Source organism: Bufo bufo, chromosome 1 (genome assembly GCF_905171765.1).
Source record: "Bufo bufo chromosome 1, aBufBuf1.1, whole genome shotgun sequence".
In the NCBI taxonomy this organism is placed as follows: Eukaryota; Metazoa; Chordata; class Amphibia; order Anura; family Bufonidae; genus Bufo; species Bufo bufo.
Window position 1 is genome coordinate 625,036,991 of NC_053389.1, and position 25,394 is coordinate 625,062,384.

Genomic DNA, 25,394 nt, shown 5'->3' on the forward strand with positions numbered 1-25,394 from the left:
AATGTGCCTATATATTAGACCGCCTGTTGAACAGATTAAGTTTAATGGCACAGCAGATGCATAGGGCGATTACACTGTGCTTGCACTGTCACTGCAGTCTCCCTATGCTCTCCTACAGTGTGTAAATTCTCTCCATATGATCTCCCTACAGTGTCCCTGCACTGTTCCTATCCTATTGTACAATTAAAAGATTTGTTAACCACTGTCCCTATCCCTTGGCATGTCTGTCCCTATGCTCATCTGACAGTAAAATGGTAGAGATGGGGCGGGATGAGGCTTTTATAGGGCTCCCGGGGATCGCAATCTGCTGATTTGCTGGCTACCCGACATTATGGGTGATCTTGTGCTCCCGGGCTTTGTAACACATGTAGCAGCCAATTTAGAAAAAAAAAAATGATTTGTTAATATGAACCTCACAGGGTTTTTTTTTTTTTTTGCCTTCCTCTGGATCAACTTGTAGGATGACAGGCCGAACTGGATGGACAAATGTCTTTTTTCGGCCTTATGTACTATGTTACTATGTTACTATGTAACCACAAGGAAATTTTGATTCGTGACAAATCAAATTTTCCCTGAAATTCAGACTCAATTCAATTCATTTTACTTTGATTCTCTCAACACTAGTGATGGAAAAATTAATCAAGTCAGCAAAGGAGGCAATATCGACAATCACAATACATTAGTAAGTGCCTTGTGTTAACGTTGTCTACATGATAAATGTCATTTGGTGTAGTGAGACAAGCCCAATAAGGACATCAAATTCTATGTTTTGTAAAAGTATCTGTTCTACTGTATCAGTGACATTTGTAATACAATAATTATAGTTATGACCTTTGGTGCATTATCCATGGGTCTATCTTTATATATCAATTTAAATAATGATTACTCTGTGATTATATTGATTATATGTTGTGTTAAGCCTCTATATGATCAGAGACTGTGGTATTCTCAGGATAGGTCATCAGTATCAGACTGGTGGAGGTCTGACTCTCAGCACCTCTGTCAATCAGTTGTTTGGAGGGGCTGTGACACTACTGCAAAAGGTGCTTTCTTTTTAATGTTTACCTGCTTGTTGTCTATATTGTAGTGGTGGTGCAGTGTAATTACATCTATCTATCCCATTAACTTGAATGCGACAGCTAAGTTGGACCTCCATCAATCTGAAATTGATGACCTATCCTGAGGATAGGAAATCGGAATTCCACTTTCAGCCTTCATTATATATTATGGCCAATTCCTAATACACCCCAACAACAAGTTGTCTCCTAAAACTGATCACTGGAACATCTGCACTTTTGGTTCTGTTGCTCTGGTTCATTATAGTAGCAGTACAATAAAAGTAACAGAAGCCCCAGTTCCAGTGCCTGACTGGCAAAAACAGAGCTAAGCAAATCATACAGACTATAATAAGGTCTTCCAGGTTTCTGGCAGAGGGCCTAGCATTTTACGGGAAAAATGGTGCATCATGATTAATGGAATCTGCAACAGAAATGTGAATGCAGCACAGATGTGAACAAAGCCTTGTCAGTTGAACTGTTAACACTATAGATTTTAATTAAAACAATTAATACATTTAATATTAAATACAATTATACAATTTGTTGTCATTTTACAGTATATGCAGTCCATCATAAGATGAAATAGTCATGTTACGGTCTCTTGTGTTGGCTTTCTTTGTTCCCTTCTTAACTGATTCGAATCATCTCGAAAAACTGCCTGAAGAATTGACAGGAGTGTAATTTTTCCATTTTGGCCATGGCGCCCTACCATGAAATAAACAATTGGGTTTATGGTACTGTTGATCGCACAAAACAGACAAAGGTCCATAATGGGGAAGGATGGCATGGTATGGTGCTTGTACCATGCAAGCAATAACACTCTCATGGGCATTCCAAACACAAGGAAAAAAAAGACTAAGTGTGATGACCGCATATAACTTGTTTGGTTGTCGTTGATGAGAACTTGTCCGTACTTTGACAAGCAGAATAAAACTTGAAACTGTCATGGAAGGTATAAAAATTGCAAAACTAAAACTACAAATAATAATGAAGATAATTTTGCATTCCTGACTGGACTCCCTAAGTATACCTCTACTATTGTAGATAATACTATAACAAAATGCAAACTCGAGTGCGCTAAGAGTACAAGAAGTGATCCATATAAGAGCACATACAATTGAGGATGTGTGCCTAGGTCTGTTACAGTGATACCATATGGGAAAGACAACAGCTAGACATCTCTCTATACTTATAGCTGCTAGAAGACACAGGCTAGTGTTGTAGACAAAGAAACAAGCTAGAGTTATTACCCCTACCAAGTTAATAACATGTTCATCCTCATATTGTGGTTCCAAGTGCGGTATCACGGCAAAAACCAATGAAAAAATTTGAATAACTAACATAAATAGCATAAATGCTGCATCAGCCACAGCAAGGTTAAAGATATAGATGGATGAATTGGTTTTCCTAATCTTAAATGAGAGATACCAGATCACAATACCATTTCCAATAATTCCCAACACTGACATGACTAATGTCACTGGGGCGATCATCATATTGAATACCGGTTTAAAAAATATGGTATCATTATTCCAGTATGGTGTTCCTGTCAATAGACCCCCATTACTTCTGTTTAATGATTCCATTTTATTTATACAAGTGGTGATTAGGAAGTAATTGAAACAAATAACATGGAAAGTAAAATAGTAGTGTGTAATGTTAGTAGATGTGCAGTGCTACCAGTGATCACCTAGGCACAAAGCCACCAGATTTGTCACGGTGCATTAGATTGATGGAAGCTACTTCAGTCTTCTTATTTGTTTAGGATGACTGGCAAACAGTTTCTGAATCATATATTTCTTCATTAATAAAGCACGTTTAGCTGTGGCGATTTTATATCATTTGCTTCCTTTACCACCATTGTTTCTGTGAATAATAAATAATGCAATATTATTTACCAGAAAGTAAAACACATAAAAACTTTACATGCTTTCCTGAATACACTGTTAGAAGAGTTATCCAGTAATGCTTTAGATCCTTATATTTATCACTTATAGATATTAGCACTGCACTTGTACACTACTGGACAGGAATTCCAATAAGTAGACCATTTTTGTGTTTGTGTATTTGGTTCTTTTTAAGTAGATCAATATTCTTCCCTCATTTACCGACATCTCAGATGATGAATAGTGTATGTGTAGATATATATAAATATAAATATATTTCTTCCTTCCTTTTAAATTATACTACTCACAAAAAAGTTAGGGATATTTGGATTGTGGGTGAAATTTCAAGATGAACCTAAAATGCACTCTAACCTTTACAGGTGATCTTTATGTGACCTTCTGTAAACTTTTGAATGCACATGTCCAACTGTTCAATGTTTCAGTAATTTTTGCACAACTTGCTGTTCTCTAACATGGAGCTTAACAGCAAAATTCACAACCGGTGTTTGATACATAATTCTTGCCCAAAGAATTTCTGCTTCAATTAGAATTAGCATTTAAACAGTCCTCCTCATCAAGCTGTTCACATATTGACATCATGAGACCTAGACGAAACCTAACAATTGATCAACAGGACCTCACCATTGCGAGACTTCAAGCATGATGCTCTCAGGCGGAAGTGGCCACTGAGCTTAGAGTGTCACAGAGTGTCATCACAGGTTGCAACAGGGATACAGAGAGACTGGAGTCACAGAAAGACATAGAAGTGGACTTTCTTTGACCACATCCCACCCTGATCACAGCTTAATTGTGAACAATGCCCCACGAAACCAGATGATGAATGCTACACAACTTCAGGCACATTTAAGGGAGGTGAGAGGCACCCAAGTGTCACGTAAGACTATTCGAATCCATTTACATGAGCGTGGTTTGCGTACTAGATGACCTACAAGGGTACCTAACCACACCACCAGGCACAGGCATCATCATCTTGCATGGGCCAGGGAGCATCTACGCTGGACGAGGGACCAGTGGGCCTCAGTGCTGTTCACTGATGAAAGTCGATTCACGCTGAGCAGAAATGATGGCTGCCAACAATGTTGGAGACGTCAAGAGCGCTATGCATCAGCCACTGTTGTTGCCAGATAAGCCTTTAGTTGTGGTGGTGGTGTTACAATGTGGGCAGGTGTGTCTAATCAATACAGAACTAACCTACACTTTGTGAATGGTACAATGACAAGTCCATACTACTTGAATAACATCATTAATCCAGTCATTGTGCCTCTGCATGAACAACACAGGCCTAATTTCATCTTCATGGAGGACATTGCGCCAGCTCATCGAGGTCACATCATTAGGGAATGGCTGCTGGAGACTAGGGTACCTCAAATGGAGTGGCCTTCACTTTCTCCAGACCTGAATCCCATTGAAAACCTATGGGATCAGTTGAGTTGTCGTGTAGAGGCTCGTAATTTTGTACCCCAGAACCTCAATGACCTGAGAGCCGCCCTTCAAGAAGAGTGGGATGCCATGCCTCAGCAGACAATAAGTCGACTTGTGAACAGCATGAGACGTTGTCGAGCTGTAAATGATGATCAATAGAGATGAGTGCATCGAAGTTGACGAAGTGGAATTTGATCAGAATTTCAGGAAAAATTTGATTTGCACTGAAGCCAAATTTCTTCGTGCTTCATGGTAATTTTTCATTTTTCCTAAAATGGTTGCTGCACGTGTTAGGATATGGAGCAAACTCTGGGAACGAGGGATCACCCACAATGCCATGCATGCAGCCAATCAGCAGCCAGACAGCCCCTGTGATGTCACATCCCTATAAATAGCCTCAGCCATCTTGGATTCTGCCGATTTTTCCAGTGTACTTAGTGCAAGGAGAGACGTCAGCAGGCGCTAGGGACAGTGCTAGGAAAGACTTCATTGTGCTGAAAAATCTATTTAGAAGTTCAGGGCAAGATTATTTGAGGTGTAGGGAAAGGATAAGAAGGCATCATCTACACTATAAAAGGAGAACAGGGTGCAATAGGAGAATGTACAGCCTGGGTAATAAGAGCGATTCTATTACACCCTGCTGCACTAATTGGGGATCCAAATTGCAGTTATACTGCTGCTTTTAGCTTGTTTGCACTATAGGATACATCAGTAATTCCAGCAAACCTTGCTTGCTATTGGGGTGCAAGTTCTCTGTGATACAGCCATTTACGGGGTGTATAATAGGAAATATACGTACGCATTCTGCGTTGAAATCACATTGTTTTACTTTTTTTGGGGAGTGTATTAATAGGAAACAAATAGGAAAAAATATATGTCATAATTGCCGTTCAGTGGTGAAGTTACATTGTACTACAGCCATTCATGGGGTGTATTAATAGGAAAGATACGTACATCCTATTAGCCGTTCTGCGTTGATTTTACATTGTTTGACTTTTTTGGGGTGTATAAATAGGAGAGAAAAAAAGAAAGAATATATGTCATAATTGCCGTTCAGCGGTGAAGTTACATTCTACAACAGTCATTTATGGGGTGTATTAATAGGAAAGATATGTACATCTTATTAGCCTTTCTGCAGTGAATTGTGATTGTTATATAATTTTTTTGGGGGTGTATTAATAGGAAAAATAATATGTCTTAATTGCCGTTCTGCGCTGAAGTTACATTGTACTATAGCCATTTACGGGGTGCATTGAAAGGAAATAAACGTATGTCCCATATATTAGCGGTTCTGCTGTGAATTGTTGTGATTGTTATATTTTTTTGGGGGGGTTATTAATCAGAAAAAATACATGTCTTAATTGCTGTTCTGCGGTGAAGTTACCTTGTACTACAGCTATTTACGTTGTGTATAAAAAGGAAATATATGTACATTTTTTTAGCCGTTCTGCAGTGAATTGTGATTGTTATATTTCTTTTTTTGTGGTGTATTATTCAGAAAAAGAATACATCTTAATTGCCTTTTTGCGGTGAAGTTACATTGTACTACAGCCTTTTGTGTATTATTTTAATTTAATTCTTTTATTACACAGCATGTCAGACAGGTGACAGACCCTTCAAAGGAACGGGCAGTGGCAAAAATGTTTCTGCAGGCAGAAGTAGCAGCAGAAGAAGGGGGGTGGCAGCAGGATTCGCAGAGAGAGGACTGAGCTCCCAGTGTCATCTAGCGGTCATGTCTTGACCAGCAACCCAGCCGTGCTTGAATGGTTGACTCGGTCTTCGACTTTGTCGCAAGTGACATCAGACAACCCCAGCCAAGAGTCGGTGGGTTCCTCTGACACGACGCTTGCCCTGTGCCCCCAACTGTACTCAACCTGCCTCATTTTCTGTTCCCTCAGCGAGAGAAGTATTATATGCAGTAGGCTCGGCTCCACTTTGCAGCGAGGACGAGCTACTAGAGTACAGTCAGCGGCTACTGCCCAGCCAAGATCTGTAGGAGACATCCGTTGCTTCCTCCGGTAGGTGGGCAAGTAGTGATGATGAGAGTCACGTGGGAGCAGGTGTTGCAAGCGGTCAGGCTCCTGGCCCTGAGACCGTTGAGGGGGACATCAGTGAACGGGCTTCATCATCATCATCAGGAGAAGAGGGTGGCAGCTAGTGCGTGAGGAGGCGGCTGAGCCAGCAGGGTGGTAGCGTGGCCATGGTCAGCAGGATGGCAGCAGTGGGAGGTCGGGAGCCAAACCTGCCCGGGGTAGACCACCTGCTTCGCAGGAGCCTACCTGCCCGGAAAGTAGTGGTGCAGGGGTTCACTGAGGCAGGGGTAGCAGGCAGTCAGCGCAAAGTGTTTGGGGGGAAAATGCCAGCAGTGCAGCAATTTTTGGTTAAGCTGCCGGTGGAGGTGAACATGGTCATTTGCCGAATTTGTGGGCAGAAGGTGAAGCGTGGCCAGGGTGCCAGTGTTGGCACAGCCCTGTGTCAACACATGAAGCGTCACCATAAAGTGGCCTGGGAGAACCATGGCTTCGATGTGGTGGTCCAGTCTGCATCACCCAGCGGCACGCACCCAATTTCATTCAGTCAAGGCTCCACCACCTCAGCCGAAGGGAGCTGTCTGTCCTTTCCATCATCTGCTGGTCCTGATGCTCCTACTCCTCATCCTCCTACACCTTGTCAGTCATTCCGTCGATCACCAAAGTGATTGCTAAGAGACAACAGTATGTGTGCACACATCCAACAGCGCAGAGGCTGAACGTGCTCCTGGCCAAGTTGATGGTGCTGCAGTCCCTCACTTTCCAAGTGATGGACTCTGCACTTTTCAGAGAACTGATGGCTTGTGGAGAGTCGTAAGCCATTATTTCTTTGCCAAAAAGGCAGTACCAGCCCTGCACACATATGTAAAACAGAAGGTGGGCCAGTCCTTGAGCCTGTCAGTGTCTGCCAAAGTGCATGGCAGCGCCGATGTGTGGAGCTGTAACTATGGTCAAGGACAATATAAGTCCTTTACGGCCCACTGGGTAAATGTGGTTCCTGCCCAGCCACACCAGCAACTTGGCCAGGTGATGGCGCTTCCGCCGTTGGTCCTGCGACAATGTCCGCCTCTGCCTCCTTATCCTCCACCATGCCCTCAACCTCCACTTCAGGGACAAGTCACAGTGCTCCTCCAGCATACCACATGTGCAGGGCACGGTGGTGTCATGCTATTTTCTGCACCTAGTTTTCCTGGGCGAACAGAGTCACATAGGGGAGGAACTGCTCCGCGTCCATCAAGAAATCGAATCCTGGCTTTCTTCTCGACAACTCTAAGTTGGAACCATGGTGACCGACAACGGGAAGAACATGATGTCGGCACTGCTTTAAGGAGGGCTGAGCCATGCACCTTACAAGGCGCACGTGTTCAATCTGGTTGTAAAGCGGTTCCTAAAGTCTTCACCCCATCTGCAAGACATCCTGAAAATGGCCAGGAAACTTTGCATGCACTTTAGCCACTTGTACACCGCAAAGCACACTCTCCTTGAGCTGCAGCGGCAGAACAGCGTCTCCCAAAAGGCTGATATGCGACGTTTACACCTGTTGGAATTCCACCCTTCATATGTTGGACCAATTATATGAACAGAGAAAGGCCATAAATGATTTCTTGATGATGGAGGAGGAAAGAGGTACTCCTCTGTGTTACTTCGATGTTAGCCAGTGCGTGACACCTACCGTTTGCTCGGGCCCTTTGAGGTGGCCACTTTATTTGTCAGTCGCCAGGACTACGGAATGAACAACGTCATTCCACTGATTCATGACCTGGAACAGATGCTGCTAAATCTGGCTGGCCAGGGGACAGGAGACGTGGCGACTACATCTCATAGCCACATGAACCCTGTGGGGGTTGAACTAGAGGAGGAGATTTGAGCACAAGCAATGCGTAGAGAAATGGCTGGTTTTTCTATACAGGTGACAGGAGAGGAAGAGCAGGAGCTGCCGGAGGAGCTACAGGGAGATGAGGAAAATGAGGCAGATGACACAGACACACCGTGGCAGTATGCAGTGGAGATGGAGGCAGGGAGTCCCTCTGAGTCACATGCGCAAATGGCCCGATGCATGCTCAGTTGCTTGCGTAGTGACAGCCGAATTGTCACCATTCGGCAGAGGGATGACTACTGGCTCTCCACCATGTTAGACCCTCGTTACCGGTCCAAAATGGGGGCCTTATTTACACCTACTGAGAGGGAGGACAAACTGAACTACTAGCAGTACTAGCTCCATCAGCAGCATCTGAAATCTAGAGTCGCTGATGAGCAGTTTTCTTCACCCGCTTACTGAAGAAACTACTCACCAGCAGCACCTAGACATAGAGCAGAACCTGGACCAGCAGGTTGTGGCATACTTGGAGTGCACCCTGCCACCCCACATCAAAGATCCCCTGGACTAATGCGCAGCCAAACTCGATTTGTGGGCGCAACCGGCCGAGTTTGCCCTGGACAAGCTTTCCTGCCCGGCCAGCAGTGTGACATCAGAGTAGGTTTTTAGTGCAGCTAGGGCCAAAGTGTCCCCAAAGAGAACTCATCTGTCAACCCAAAATATGGAGAAACTGACCTTTGTGAAGATGAATCAGTCATGGATCATCCAGGATTTTCAAAGACCAGTGCCTGATGCATCAGACTAGATCATCTATGGTGTCACACCTAAACTTTGTCAAAAGAGACCTGTTTATTCTGAATACCTGCCTCAGCTACTATTCTGATGCTGCCACCCGCCTGATGCCACACCCACCATCTTCAGCTGGTACTGGTATTGCCCCCCACCTCCCTACTCTGTCACTGGGCCACTCTGTGTTCTACTCATGGTTTTGTTACCTCACCACTATGTCATTGGGCCACTCTGTGGTCTCCTCATGCTGCTGCCACCTTACCACTCTGTGGTCTCCTCATGCTGCTCCAACCTCACCACTATGTCACTGAGCCACTCTGTGGTCTCCTCATGCTGCTGCCACCTCACCACTCTGTCACTGGCCTAATCTGTGGTCTCCTCATGCTGCTGCCACCTCACCACTCTGTCACTGGGCCACTCTGTGGTCTCCTTATGCTGCTGCCACCTCACCTCTCTGTCACTGGGCCACTCTGTAGTTTCCTCATGCTGCTGCCACCTCACCACTCTGTCACTGTGCCACTCTGTTGTCTCCTCATGCTGCTGCCACCTCAAAACTGTGTCATTTGGCCACTATGTGGACCTCTCAATGACTTGGCCACTATTTTGCCTTTTTGCCCTGTTGATATTATCATTTATTTGACCCTTCTTCTGATCTGTCAGAAGAAAGGAAAAATGAGACGCACAACGGATCCTGTCTATGTAGCAGCTGTAAGGCCTGCATGACATGGTCCTTATTTTGCATCAGAATTGGCTTATAATTTGGTAGCCAAAAGCAGGAGTGGGTGCAAAACACAGAAGACATGCAAACATTCCATTCACGTGTCATCTCTGTTTTGAATCCACTCCTGGTTTTTGTTTTAGCTTTAGCAATACTGATAGGTTACTGACCAAATGCTGACTGAGTGAAGGCGGATGCTCAACAGACAGGGTCAGTTTTTTGGAGGTCATTGTTCTGATGGATCAGAGGAAGGGCAAAATTATCAGTGATGTCAACACAAACGTACTGCTGACATCCTCTCCACTCTGCTCTACTTGTATAAGCGTTCAATAGAACAGGTTCTGTAGAAATCTATGTGGAATCAGCTGACGATGGTGTGAAAGGAGTGCGCTCTTTCATGCTATAGTAGGATCTTGGGCCTCTGCGCGGTTCTTTATACCTGCTGCTAACATTGACCTGTAAGGCTGAGTTCACACTTGAGTTATTTGGTTCGTTTTGGCTCTATAACCAGTGATGGCCAGTTCGCAGTGTTTACCAACGAACACATGCGGGCTGCCATCTTAACTCACAAGTCCGGCGATGCCCTTACCTGTGCCTGCGCCGCGAGCCGGTCTGAAACAAATGCGGTCACCGGGAGCAGGAAGTTCCGAGAACAGCCCGATGAAGGCCCCCGGCGGCTGTTCTCGGAACTGCCTGCTACCGATAACCACATTTGTTTCAGACTGGCTCGCGGCGCAGGCACAGGTAGGGGCTTACCTGTATAAAGAAAGTAAAGGACGGCTCACCTCTGGCTCAAGATGGCAAGGTGCACCAAACAGATGTCGTACCCTGATTACCAAAGAACAATTGTAGTATAAAAAGGATGGGCACTCATATACCTAGTCCACAAAGTTAGCAAAGCGACACTAATTTATTAATAACAGTATATGTATATATACGAATGGATAACAGTAGATAATGATATATAACCTAAACAGAGCTTAACCCCAAAATAGGTATTAAAAAATAAATATCAAATAAAATATGAGATAAAAAATATCAGTCCACTGATATAACTAATAGATGGAAAAGCTGGAAACCCGGGGATCCCGGTCCAGCAAAATTTGAGTGAAACAAAGTCTATCCAGACTATATATGGACTAGCGGACTTGTTGTCCTCTGTTAGTTGCAACAGTGGCAAATACCGAGTAATTCTCCACAAATGAAATACAATTCAAAATAATAATAATAATCTAACAGGTGAGTGTAGGTGCCAAGTGCTAACAAGACATAAAATCAATAGTAATAATATAATAGTGATAGAAAGCAATAACATGTATAGTGGAATTGCGTGATAATACCTGTAAATAAATATATCAATGTATATATATAACAGTGCTCAAATCATTTCAGTGTTGAATATCCGTGTAAAAGAATATAGTGTCTCTGGAGACTCGGCAATGTTTAATGGACAATTCGTCCCACTAGTAGTTCTATTCCTAAAGCTCAATCTTTCTGTAGTGTTATAGCAAATCTCCTGGGAATCGACTTTATATTTCAATATTAGATCCCCACAATTCCTAGGAGTACACTAGGTTTCACACAGTTGCAATCCAGCAGATATCTGGTTAAACGAACTTTAGATTCAACGGTGGCAGTGCAGTAGATATGGTAAGGTGATTATGCAGCAGTACATATAGATGCAGCAGTATTAGGTTTGTTACTCACGTACAGTCCTGCTATTCCCACCGTGGCGTCCCACGTGGTGTAGATTCAGGGTAAACTTGCCTTTGGGCAGCAAATTAAAAAGCTGCCTTACTGCTGAATAAAGGTGCTGTACAAACTAATCTTTATAATTTTACAAGTCCGGCTGTGAACGGGAGCGCTTGCTGTATCACGCTACAAGTCCACATTGGGTTTCCTTGATTAGAATAGGTATTCCACCTGTCTGGATCAGCACAGGTGGTGAAATCTCACCCGTCGATCGCTGCACTGTGTCCAAAGAAAGCCGCGGTTCATTTATCCTTGGAAAGCGCTTTCTCAGTCCAGCAAATAATATCAAGCTATTATAGTTGAAAGCTAGTCGGTATTTTGTCAGGTTCAATTCCTCCACGCCAGACGCGTTTCGAAGGTTATCCTCCTTCTTCCTCAGTGGCTCTGTTCACCGGGCTTACCTGTGCATCGCCGGACTTGTGGGTTAAGATGGCAGCCCGCATGTGTTCGTTGGCGAACACTGCAAACTGGCCATCACTGTCCATAACTGCCCAAATAAGTGAAGTGTGCAGTTATTCTAAGAGAGATGCCTGTCATCTGAGTATACTGACTCACAGTATTGTTTCACTACTACAGCAGACTCGCTATGTGTGTTTCTGCAAGGCACAGTGTTCTAGACCACTATACAGGCTCTCTGCAACCAGGAAATAGCTGTTTTTTAATGAGATTCGCCATGAATAAATTCAGATTGAATCAAATCATTTTGGAAAATTCAGCTAACTGACCGAATTGAATTTTTGAGAAATTTGTTTATCTCTAATGCTCAAGGCCACATGACCAGTTATTGAGACATGGAAATTTTTTGGTGGCTTTTGTTTCAATAAGTTGTTTGAGGTGAGGAAATCACCATTGCATGCTTCTACTTAAATGCTCTACTTTCATGATATATATATAGTTGCAAGAAAAAGTATGTGAACCCTTTGGAATGATATGGATTTCGGCGCAAATTGGTCATAAAATGTCACAAAAAAAACATTGCTGCACGTTTACAGTTTGCACAAGAGCACCTGGATGTTCCACAGCAGTACTGGCAAAATATTCTGTGGACAGATGAAACCAAAGTTGAGTTGTTTGGAAGAAACACACAACACTATGTGTGGAGAAAAAGAGGCACAGCACACCAACATCAAAACCTCATCCCAACTGTGAAGTATGGTGGTGGGGGCATCATGGTTTGGGGCTGCTTTGCTGCGTCAGGGACTGGACAGATTGCTATCATCGAAGGAAAAATGAATTCCCAAATTTATCAAGACATTTTGCAGAAGAAGGCCATCTGTCCACCAGCTGAAGCTCAACAGAAGATGGATGTTGCAACAGGACAACGACCCAAAGCATAGAGGTAAATCAACAACAGAATCACTTAAACAGAAGAAAATATGCCTTCTGGAGTGGCCCAGTCACAGTCCTGACCTCAACCTGATTGAGATGCTGTGGCATGACCTCAAGAAAGCGATTCACACCAGACGTCCCAAGAATCTGACCGTTGTGCACGTCTGATCTGCAACTACAGGAAACGTTTGGTTGAAGTTATTGCTGCCAAAGGAGGTTCAACCAGTTATCAAATCCAAGGGTTCACATACTTTTTCCACCTGCACTGTGAATGTTTACATGGTGCGTTCAATAAAAACATGGTAACATTTAATTCTTTGTGTGTCATTAGTTTAAGCAGACTGTGATTGTCTATTGTTGTGACTTAGATAAAGATCAGATCACATTTTATGACCAATTTGTGCAGAAATCCATATAATTCCAAAGGGTTCATATACTTTTTCTTGCATCTGTAATATGTGAACATTTTACGTTTTCCATAAATTTCACCCGAAAGCCAAATAGTGTATTTTTATTTTTTTCATTGAGCCTCAGTTACACAAGTCATTATTATTAACATTAAGTAGCACTTTATAATACATAGATAACTGATTAAATATAATATCTGCAGGTACATTGCTCAGCATTACCATTAAGGAGCAAGGTCTATAGCACTGTGAGGGGCACAAAGTGTGGCCTAGAATTTGGGGACATGAGGACATGTATACAAAAAGACTGGAGATTTAATATACATATGTTCATTTTCTTATATATCTTGAATGGATTGTCTGGAATTTAAAAAGTGATGGGCTGCCCTCAAGATACACCATCACTAGCCGTTTTGGGGAGTCTGACCCCACTCACTCCCACTGATCAACTGATCAGCTGTTCAGGCGTAGCTCCAGAAGTCAGTGCTGAAGGTACACAACACCATCAACCATGTTGTGGACAGCACTCACACTGCAGTGATTCTCCCATTGAAGCCAATGGCACTGTGACATCACTGCTCCACTGCCCACTGCATGGTTGGTAAAGCAGTGTAGTTCCAGCGCTGACCCCAGCGAAAAAGCTACACCCTAACATGAGATTGGCGGGGGTCCAGCCATTTAGCTGTTTGGTTGTTGTTCTATTGCCGGATAGGCAAAGGATAGGCCATAACTTAATAAAGCTCAGGTAACCACCTCATTGCTCCTGGCTCAGAAATCCCACACCTGCATTGATGGTTCAAATACTAGTGCATGCTCAGTACACTCCATAGATGTCAGGCAAGAACCAAGATTTGTCCTGCACATGCGTTGGAGTTTGAACAAAGATGAGATTTCAGAGTGATAATGCAGGGGAAGCCTGGCTCTGTCAATTAAAGCAGAGTAGAAGACGTTGGCCAATGAAAGTGACGGAACTATGGTGCACTGGACAGTGCATCCCCACCCATAGTGCACTTGAATCCTCAATAGTGTTGGGCGAATATTAATCGCAAATATTGGCACTTCAGGAATTTGCAAATATTTAGAATATAGTGATATATATTCATATTTTAGAATATTCTAGATTTTTTTTCATCTGAACGCATGATCCCTCCCTGCTTCTTGCTTGTGGGTCAATGAGAAGGCTGCAATGTCTTTGTCTGAGCTTAGCAACATCCCTAGCAACCAATAGGAAAGTTGCCTACCCCTTACTATATAAGAACCTCCCCAGCAGCCATTTTCTACAGTTTTTTTTTAAGTTCTTAGAGAGACAGCAGTGTCATTGCTGTGCTCTGTGCTTTCCACTCATTATATTAGATAGATAGTTAGATAGCTTATATATATAATACAGCTAGTTACTGGGAGATAGTCAGTGTAGGTTATATCCTGATATAGTGTAGCTGCTGCAGTGCAGGGTGTTAGGAAGTGTGATAGGTTCTGCTGTCCTTACATACAGTACAGACATAGTGCTGTGATGTCACAAGCAGTGATGGCCAGTTCACATTAACTCACACTAAGATGGCAGCTCGCATGTGTTCGCGGGCGAACACGGCGAACCGGCCATCACTGGTCACAAGTTTACAACAATACTTAGTGCACCAATCAGTAATATGTAGTCAGACCTGCTAAAATGTGAAGTTGCACGTATGGCGCCAAAATATGCGCATCGTTAATTGCCAATTTGCGCAATAGCAAATATATTGGAGCACTCTATCTGCATATAAAGCCATTTTTAATGTTCTGCCAGGCCAACCATTTTCTCCAGTCTCAGGAAACTTCTAGCAGCTTGGAAAATGTAGCAAAAGTGACTCACGCCTGTATTGCGTGCGCATTACGCGAATATTACATTGCTGATTTTCGCAATAAAGAAAAAAATCTAAAATTCGCAAATTTGCGAATATACGGCAGATATTCTACAACATATTTGTGAAATATCGCAAATTCCATATTGCCCCTGCCGCTCATCACTAATACCATTACTCAATAGCATACAGAATAATAGCAATGGATTTTACTAAGAAAAGTATGGTTATTGTATGCAGGGCCGGCGCCACCAGTAAGGCGACTTAGGCAGTCGCCTAGGGCGCCATTTAGCAGAGGGCGCCCGTTGCGGTGTAAAAAAAAAAAAAATAATACGTTTGTTATATAAGTTCGGCCGACCGGCGGCGCCCCTCATGCTGCGCCTCCTGAGCGGCTTATCGCTTGCCGCTCTAAAGAATCTCCGGCCACCGGCTCAGTGCTGCGCAGCCTGCCTGCGCCTGCTGTCATGCTGTGTCTGCTCTGTGCTGTTGTTAATGTAGCGTGGCCGAGCTCTGTTCGGTCCGCGGTACAGGAGCTTTTGTTTCCTGTACCCGGCCGGACTGACAGGAAGTGCTCACTTAGTGTGAACTTCCTTTCAGTCCGGCCGGGTACAGGAAACAAATGCTCATGTACCGTGGACCGAACAGAGCTCGGCCACGCTACAGGTGGGGGGCTGGAAGGTGGGGGGCTGGAATGAGAGTGACAATGGGGGGGGGGGGCTGGAATGAGAGTGACAATGGGGGGGCTGGAAAGAGAGTGACAATGGGGGGGGGCTGGAATGAGAGTGACAATGGGGGGGGCTGGAATGAGAGTGACAATGGGGGGGGCTGGAATGAGAGTGACAAGGGAGGGGGGCTGGAATGAGAGTGACAAGGGAGGGGGAAGTAAAATGAGAGTGACAAGGGAGGAAGGGGGCTGGAATGAGAGTGACAAGGGAGGGAGGAGGTAGAATGAGCTGGAATGAGGCTGGAATGAGAGTGACAAGGGAGGGGGGAAGTAAAATGAGAGTGACAAGGGAGGAAGGGGGCTGGAATGAGAGTGACAAGGGAGGGAGGAGGTAGAATGAGAGTGACAAGGGAGTGGGGAGGTAGAATGAGAGTGACAAGGGAGGGGGGGCTGGAATGAGAGTGACAAGGGGGGGGCTGGAATGAGAGTGACAAGGGAGGGGGGCTGGAATGAGAGTGACAAGGGAGGGGAGGTAGAATGAGAGTGACAAGGGAGGGGGAGGTAGAATGAGAGCGACAAGGGAGGGGGGGCTGGAATGAGAGTGACAAGGGAGGGGGGGCTGGAATGAGAGTGACAAGGGAGGGGAGGTAGAATGAGAGTGACAAGGGAGTGGGGAGGTAGAATGAGAGTGACAAGGGAGGGGGGGCTGGAATGAGAGTGACAAGGGAGGGGGGTACAATGAGAGTGACAAGGGAGGGGGGGTAGAATGAGAGTGACAAGGGAGGGGGGGTAGAATGAGAGTGACAAGGGAGGGGGAGGTAGAATGAGAGTGTGCGGCCCCATAGAAATGTATGGGTCCGCAATTCCGTTCCGCAAAAAGAGACAGCTACAAGAAGCTGGATTAACCCTATGGGAAACATAGCAGTTCAGGTACAGGAAACAAATGCTCATGTACCGTGGACCGAACAGAGCTCGGCCACGCTACAGGTGGGGGGCTGGAAGGTGGGGGGCTGGAATGAGAGTGACAATGGGGGGGGGGGGCTGGAATGAGAGTGACAATGGGGGGGCTGGAAAGAGAGTAACAATGGGGGGGGGCTGGAATGAGAGTGACAATGGGGGGGGGCTGGAATGAGAGTGACAATGGGGGGGGCTGGAATGAGAGTGACAAGGGAGGGGGGCTGGAATGAGAGTGACAAGGGAGGGGGGGAAGTAAAATGAGAGTGACAAGGGAGGAAGGGGGCTGGAATGAGAGTGACAAGGGAGGGAGGAGGTAGAATGAGAGTGACAAGGGAGTGGGGAGGTAGAATGAGAGTGACAAGGGAGGGGGGGCTGGAATGAGAGTGACAAGGGGGGGGCTGGAATGAGAGTGACAAGGGAGGGGGGCTGGAATGAGAGTGACAAGGGAGGGGAGGTAGAATGAGAGTGACAAGGGAGGGGGAGGTAGAATGAGAGTGACAAGGGAGGGGGGGCTGGAATGAGAGTGACAAGGGAGGGGAGGTAGAATGAGAGTGACAAGGGAGTGGGGAGGTAGAATGAGAGTGACAAGGGAGGGGGGGCTGGAATGAGATAACAGCGTCTAATATACCTGCTACCTGGTCCTCTGGTGGTCCCTTTTGCTTGGATCGACCACCAGAGGACACAGGCAGCTCTGTAAAGTAGCACCAAACACCACTACACTACACCCCCCCCCTGTCACTTATTAACCCCTTATTAACCCCTGATCACCCCATATAGACTCCCTGATCCACGGATCCGCGGATCCACAAAACACATACGGACGTCTGAATGGAGCCTGACAGGGGGTGATCACCCCATATTAGACTCCCTGATCACCCCCCTGTCATTGATCACCCCCCTGTAAGGCTCCATTCAGACGTCCATATGTGTTTTGCGGATCCACGTACCCACGGATCCGCAAAACACATACAGACGTCTGAATGGAGCCTTACAGGGGGGTGATCACCCCATATAGACTCCCTGATCACCCCCCTGTCATTGATCACCCCCCTGTAAGGCTCCATTCAGACGTCCGTATGTGTTTTGCGGATCCACGGATCCGCAAAATACGGCACCGCGGATCCGCAAAACACGGACACCGGCAATGTGCTTTCCTCATTTTGCGGATCCGCACATTGCCAGAACTATATAGAAAATGCCTTTTCTTGTCCGCAATTGCGGACAAGAATAGGACATGTTCTATAGGCTCTACAAAAAACGCAGTTTTCGCCCGATCAGGCCTGATCTTGTGCACACACTTGGGTTCAGTCCGCCCCACCGCAGTGACAGAATTTTTTTTTCTGATCACTGCAAAAACACCGTAAAATCGATTTTGTTTTTTTTTGTCACAAGCTAGCGGAAATTTTTTTTTTTTAGTTTTTTCTTACAAAGTCTCATATTCCACTAACTTGTGACAAAAAATAAAATCTCACATGAACTCACCATACCCCTCACGGAATCCAAATGCGTAAATTTTTTTAGACATTTATATTCCAGACTTCTTCTCAGGCTTTAGGGCCCCTAAAATGCCAGGGCAGTATAAATACCCCACAAGTGACCCCATTTCGGAAAGAAGACACCCCAAGGTATTCGCTGAGGGGCATATGGAGTCCATGAAAGATTGAACTTTTTGTCACAAGTTAGCGGAAAGGGAGACTTTGTGAGAAAAAAAAAAAATAAATCAATTCCCGCCCACATTCCAAAGAGCACCTTTAGGATTTCACAGGGCATTTTTTACACATTTTGAATTCAAACTACTTCTCACACATTAGGGCCCCTAAAATGCCAGGGCAGTATAACTACCCCACAAGTGACCCCATTTTGAAAAGAACACACCCCAAGGTATTCCGTGAGGGGCATGGCGAATTCCTAGAATTTTTTATTTTTTGTCACAAGTTAGCGGAAAATGATGATTTTTTTTCTTTTTTTTTACAAAGTCTCATATTCCACTAACTTGTGACAAAAAATAAAAACTTCCATAAACTCACTATGCCCATCACGAAATACCTTGGGGTGTCTTCTTTCCAAAATGGGGTCACTTGTGGGGTAGTTATACTGCCCTGGCATTTTAGGGGCCCTAATGCGTGAGAAGTAGTTTGAAATCAAAATGTGTAAAAAATGCCCTGTGAAATCCTAAAGGTGCTCTTTGGAATGTGGGCATTCTAGTGACATTCTAGTGACTAGTCCCATTCATTTTTAGGTAAATTAAAAAAATTCTAGAAATCCAATAGATGTGTGCACTATATGTAATATACTGTATCCACTATAATTTATATGTTGTTTATATTGTTATATATTATATATTTTACTGTTTCCTTCTGGCCATAGTTTCCAGCATGGAAAGAATGGCAAAGGTTGGCTAGCCACCTTGTTTCTCCCGTCTTGGTAGGAGTGGGCTGGGCCAGTCACCTGCCAAGATGGGGAGTTCCAGAGACAAAGAGGGGAAGAAGTAACCTTCTCAGCTCGTGCTCCTATAGAGGATTCTCTATAGGGATCAACTTTGTTCAAAGCTCAAGTAAAGCCTTGAGATTTCAGACAGCAATGTGAACTGCTGCCATTAGCATTGAAGAAGCTGTTATTAGGTGTGAGATTACAGCCAAGTACACTATGACGCAACACCTCATCAAGGCTATTACCACTCCTATCCTCTATACCGGCTCCCCAGGGGGTCACTGCATATAACAATATAATACAGTCTAGGATTTCTACTTAGTTCTATTTCCTATTGAAGACTGTTATGTCAAGAAATATGAAAAATTAGTACTTTATATGTTGTAAGACAATAATGGCAACATGCCTTATGGCAGTTCCTTAAAGACTGCCAAGTTACCACAGATTCACTTCAAAATCTTAAGGGCAACTTTCCAAACATAAATACTTTGTCTTTGCCAAGGTTATAGTAAAAGAAGTTTAAAATACAGATCCCAGATTAATTCTTTGGGAAGGGGGATTATGAAAAAATGCTATTTTTTTTTGCTAAACTGAAAATTCGGCTTTGGCTGAGACAACTCTGAAATTATCTCAACTCCCCCATTAATGTGCATATTCAGTTCTACCAGATTAGGGGTAGTAACAAAGCTTGCCCCTTTAGCTTTGATCATCTCTCCTCAGAAAGGTAATATTTGCTCATAGAAATCAATGAGCCTGCCTATTCAGCGGTTAACTTCGTTGCAGTGATCAGTGAAGGTCTGAGCACCTGGGCATCTGCCAATTAAAACTTTTGACGTATCACCATGACATGTATAAAGTTTTAAGAAAGGGCAGTTACTCTTTAATATAGCAACACACTTGTCTCATTTGAATGTGCATGTTTTATTCAATGGGGAGAAAGGAATAAGTATCTTTGCTTTTTTTTGCTGATATGCTGTTGGCGGAGAGTAGAGAAATCCCCATACACGTTAGATCAGGGGTGGGGAACCTCCGGCCCGAGGGCCGTATGCGGCCCACGGTATCATTTCATGTGGCCCCCGGCCCCCTGCCAGAACATAATGTGAAAATGCTTATGACCCCTTCCATTATGGAAGCGGTCATTAGCATACGGGAGGCACAGGAAGGTGAGAACAGCACTGCACTGGCTGTCCTCACCTTCCCTGGTCTTCTTTCAGCCCCACACTGTGTCCTGACACATCCAGCGTCAGGACGCAGTGCACGTAGACGTGCACTATGACCTGACGCTGTGCGGTGTGAGGTGACAATATAGTGCGGCAGGAAGAAGAACAGGGAGGGTAAGTGAATCTGCCAAGAGGCAGCGCCGTACGGAGCTGGAGAGGTAAGTTTATTTGTTTATCTTAAATACAGTATCTGATCTGATGTCTGATTGGGGCTGATCTGAGGCTAAAGGAGGGTGGGGAGGGTCTGATGGGGGTCTGATCTGAGGCTTGGGAGGGTCTGATCTGAGGCTGGGGGTGTCTGATCTGAGGCTGGGGTTTGATAGGGGTCTGATCTGAGACTAGGGGGGCTGATGGGGGCTGATCTGAGGCTGGGGAGGGTCTGATGGGGGCTGATCTGAGGCTAGGGAGGGTATTATGAAGGTCTGATCTGAGGCTGGGGGGTCTTATAGGGGCTGATCTGACCCTGGGGGGTCTGATGGGGGCTGATCTGAGGCTGGGCGTCTGATCCGGGTCTGGTCTGAGGCTGGGGGTCTGATGGGAGTCTGATCTGAAGCTAGGAAGGGTCTGATTGGGGTCTAATCTGAGGCTTAGAGGTCTGATGGGAGTCTGATCTGAGGCTGATGTAGGCCTGGGGCGTCTGATAGGAGGCTGATTTCAGGCTGATGGAGGTGGGGGCAGATATTTTGCTGAGAAAGGGACAAAGGCAGGGACAGTTGCGAAGAAAGAGGCAGGGAGAGTGAAAGCTGGGTGAACCCCTCTCTGGACCCCCTGGGTTTAGCTTCCTGCCATTAATGTCAAATAAGTAACATTCTGAACTTAAAAATTAGACTGCTATGTGTGGTCAATATGGCGCCTGTATTGTATGTAATATACTGTATATATATAGTGCAGGCGCTATTTTGTGCTGCAAAAATACAGCCCTCTAGATTATTTTAATTTTAGTGCAATTTCTGTAACTTATCCCTAAGTCAATTATATGTTTGACCAAATACAGCAGTAAAAATTTTTTATTGAGAATTTTGTATGGCCCCCGAATGATGTTACAAATATCCAAATGGCCCTTGGCAGCAAAATGGTTCCCCACCGCTGCGTTAGATAGTCATGCCGACATGTGTCTAACGTGTATGACCACCTTTAGATAGTTAGTAGATTCTGAGGAAATTAAAGGGGTTGTGTAGTGTGATGATATTGTTGATCTATCCTCTGGACAGGTTATCAATAGCAGATTGGTAGGGATTCGACTCCTGGCTAGGGTTGAGTTCGTACCGAACTTTAGGATTTTTGGACCCCGGACCCAGGCTGTCTGGGGGCTCTCTCCCATCGGGGGGCTGCAAAGGCACAGCAGCCCCCTGATGGGAGAGGGAGGGTGCTCCCTGAGCTGTTAACCTTTTCCATACAGCTGTCTGTACGGACCGCTGTATGGAAAGGGTTAAACGGCTGACATCGCATCACCGATGTCAGCCGTTTATACCAGGGTGTCAGCAATGTGCTGACACCCTGGTATAACCACTGTCCACCAACGATTATTCAAGGGGAGGCGGGCCGGGGATCGCGATCCCGCCTCCCGCACCGCCTGCGACACCCCCCCTGCACCACCCGCCTACATAATATCATTCAGGGGTGCAGGGGGGGTTAATAAAACTTTATTTCGGCAATTTTAAAGTTTGATCCCCGCGGTCAAAGACCGCGGGGATCAGAATCGTCTAAAAGCGCAGGAAACCGCAGGTCTGAATTGACCTGCGGTTTTCTGCGATCGCCGATACGGGGGACATGACCCCCCTCGGCATTGTGACCGGATACCGGCTGAATGATTTCAGCCGGCATCCCGTTCGGATTAACCCCCGGGGCGCCGCAATCTTATTTTAAACTCATGATGTACCGGTACGTCATGGGTCCTTAAGGACTCGGGACCCATGCCGTACCGATACGTCCTAAGTCCTTAAGGGGTTAAAAACAGCACAAATAATCAGTTTGAAAAAAAAATATTTGGCCAATTTACAACATCTGGTGCATTTGCAGGCTTAGTGAGTGTGCAATTTAAGCCAGAATTACAGCCATAATTTTCTGGGTTTTTAAAAACACACTTTTTTGCCAAAAAACACTATTTTCCTGATCTGCAAGTGTTAAATTCAAGTTTAATATATACAGCTTTCATATTCTGTTACCAAAAAAACACTTTTTTGGCAATATACAACATCTGTATTAGTCAGTGTGCAATTTAAGCTAGAAATACACCCATTATTTTCTGGGTTTTTAAAAAAACACTTTTTTGACAAAATACACAATTTTTCTGGCCTTGCAGCATCAGCATGTGTGAAATTCAAGGGTTATATACTGCTGTCATATTCAGTTATTAAACAAACACGAGTTTAGGGGAAAAAAAAGTTTATTTTGCAGCCATTGCTGCATATGTCATTCTGAGAAACAGCCTTTACAAAGTGTGGTTCTATTCACTTATTTGAAATAAAGCCATTTTGGGCACAATTCTTTAAAGGGAATCTGTCACCTGCTTTTACAATTTTAAGCTGTCACCATCGCCATGTTCACTAAAGTACCTTATTTCCAGCAGTCTTCTTCTTACTTTATTTCGTTTTGTTCTTTTGATAAAAAAGCCCTTTTTATGATATGCTAATGAAGCTCCAAGGTGCCCAGAGGGGCGTTTTTTTCCCTCTCCGGTGCCCAGTGACGCCCCCCTGCAGTGCCCAGCCCGCCTTAATTTGAATCCCAAGAACGCCTCCTGATCCTCAAATAACCTCCCACATCCCGGCAAACGGTTCCTCCCCCTCCCCACGTCATCGTCTACCTTCTAGAAATGCCCCGTCCTTCTTCCTGTCGGCGGCCAGAAAACTCACGCAGGCGCAGTACCGCCTGCGGCCTGCGCAGTACCGCCTGCGGCCTGCGCGATCATCAACCTCCTCAGGGCAACAGCGCTCAGATTACATCACTGGGCTCGGCGCATGCCCAGTGAGACTTTTGAGACTGTTGCCCTCAGATGCTTGATGATCGCGCAGGCGCAGGCCGCAGGCTGCAGGCGGTACTGACGATGTGGGGAGGGGGCGGAACCGTTTGCCGGGGTGTGGGAGGTTATTTGAGGATCAAGAGGCGTTCTTGGGATTCAAATTAAGGCGGGCTGGGCACTGCAGGGGGGCGTCACTGGGCACCGGAGAGGGAAAAAAACGCCCCTCTGGGCACCTTGGAGCTTCATTAGCATATCATAAAAAAGGCTTTTTTATCAAAAGGACAAATCGAAATAAAGTAAGAAGAAGACTGCTGGAAATAAGGTACTTTAGTGAACATGGCGATGGAGACAGCTTAAAATGGTAAAAGCAGGTGACAGATTCCTTTTAATAGCGGCCTAGTGTGGGTCAGGGCGTATGAGATACACCCTTTATATACAGGTTTTCTATTCAGTTATTTGAAATACAGCCATTTTGGGCACAAATCTTTAATTGCGGCCTAGTGTGGGTCAGGGCGTATGAGATACACCCTTTTTATACAGGGGTTCTATTCTGTTATTTGAAACACAGCCATTTTTGGCAAACTAATTTAATTGAGGCCTAGTCTGGATCAGGGCGTGTGAGATACACCCTTTATATACTGGGGTTATATTGTTCTATTAATAAAACACCCTTTTCTGTGCAAAATACACAATTTTCCTGGCCTTGCACCATCAGCACGTGTGAAATTCCAGGGTTATATACTGCTGTCATATTCAGTTATTAATCAAATACCCATTTTTGGCACAAATCTTTAATTGTAGCCTAGTGTGGGTCAGGCCGTGTGAGAAACACCGTTTATATACAGGTTTTCTATTCAGCTATTTGAAATACAGCCATTTTGGGCACAAATCTTTAATTGCGGCCTAGTGTGTGTCAGGGCGTGTGATATACACCCTTTATATACTGGGGTTATATTGTTCTATTAATAAAACATTTTTGTGGGAAAAATAAAAAAAATTTCAGGCCTTGCAGCATCAAGACGTTTGAAATTCCAGGGTTATATACTGCTGTCATATTCAGTTATTAGACAAACACCCATTTGGGGAAAAAAAAAGTTTATTTTGCAGCCTTTGCTGCATATGTGTCACGGCTGAGGATGGGGAAAACCCTCAGCCGTGCGATGCCAGAAGATCTAGTCGCTGCTCGGCCAGGACGACAGAACTAGAGAGCAGGTCACCTCCTATCACGTCCCTAATTCTGACCCTGACTCCTGGCTGTATGAGCCGACCCTGATGGTAGGAGGGCTCATACTCCGGAACCTTGGGGTCCCTACTAGCCCTCAGGGTGGCCCTGAACTAGGAGCACGGTAAGACGACTTGTTCCTCCTAGGCACGGACGAACAGGAGTCTTACTGGCCAAGCTGCAAAGAGAAGGGGAACATAAACAGACATATGGATATGACAGGTGAACCAAGCAGTTCCACACTAACCTGCCACAGCCTTGCTGACTGGAACCCGTGCTCAAATACGCTGTCCACACAAACAGCACACACATCAAAACACACAGGTAACCAGGACATCCATAGCTGCAATAAATATCAAGAGCATAAAAACATCAACTTAACATCAGACATTCTTTTTGTGACCGCAAGGGTGGCCCTTACTTGAAAGATGGTATATGAACCAGGAGGATGACTCCAGCAAAACGCATGGCTGAAGTACCCCTCAGCAACTGCCTTACAGCAGGAAGCTAAATAGCCCAAGCGGCCACACCCACACACACACTAGGAAAGGGGTTAACCCTTCCATCACCAAACAAGGTAAGTGTCACTTAAAGGGGAAGTGTACAATAAACAATTACACTGCAGCTGTTACCGCAGGCAACGACATGCGTGGCAACCATGTCCTGGGAGTCAGCCAGAAGGCCGAGACACTGCCACCACATGTACACAAAACCACACGTTGCCACGGGCAGCCACAAGTGAAGGGAAGTGTCACAGTGCACACCTACATAAAACTCGTGCACACTAGACATAGAAAGTGAACACTAAAACCACACTTTACCAGAGGCAACCGCATGCCCTGACAGCGAGCGCCTAGCAAGCGCTCAGGCCGCTCC

At 45.1% G+C, this 25,394-nt stretch overlaps 1 pseudogene; it reads right to left on the bottom strand.

Moving 5' to 3' along the window:
• Positions 1-563: 563 nt before the first annotated feature.
• The window catches only part of LOC120985721, a 193,879-nt pseudogene continuing 169,048 nt past the window's right edge, over positions 564-25,394 (bottom strand).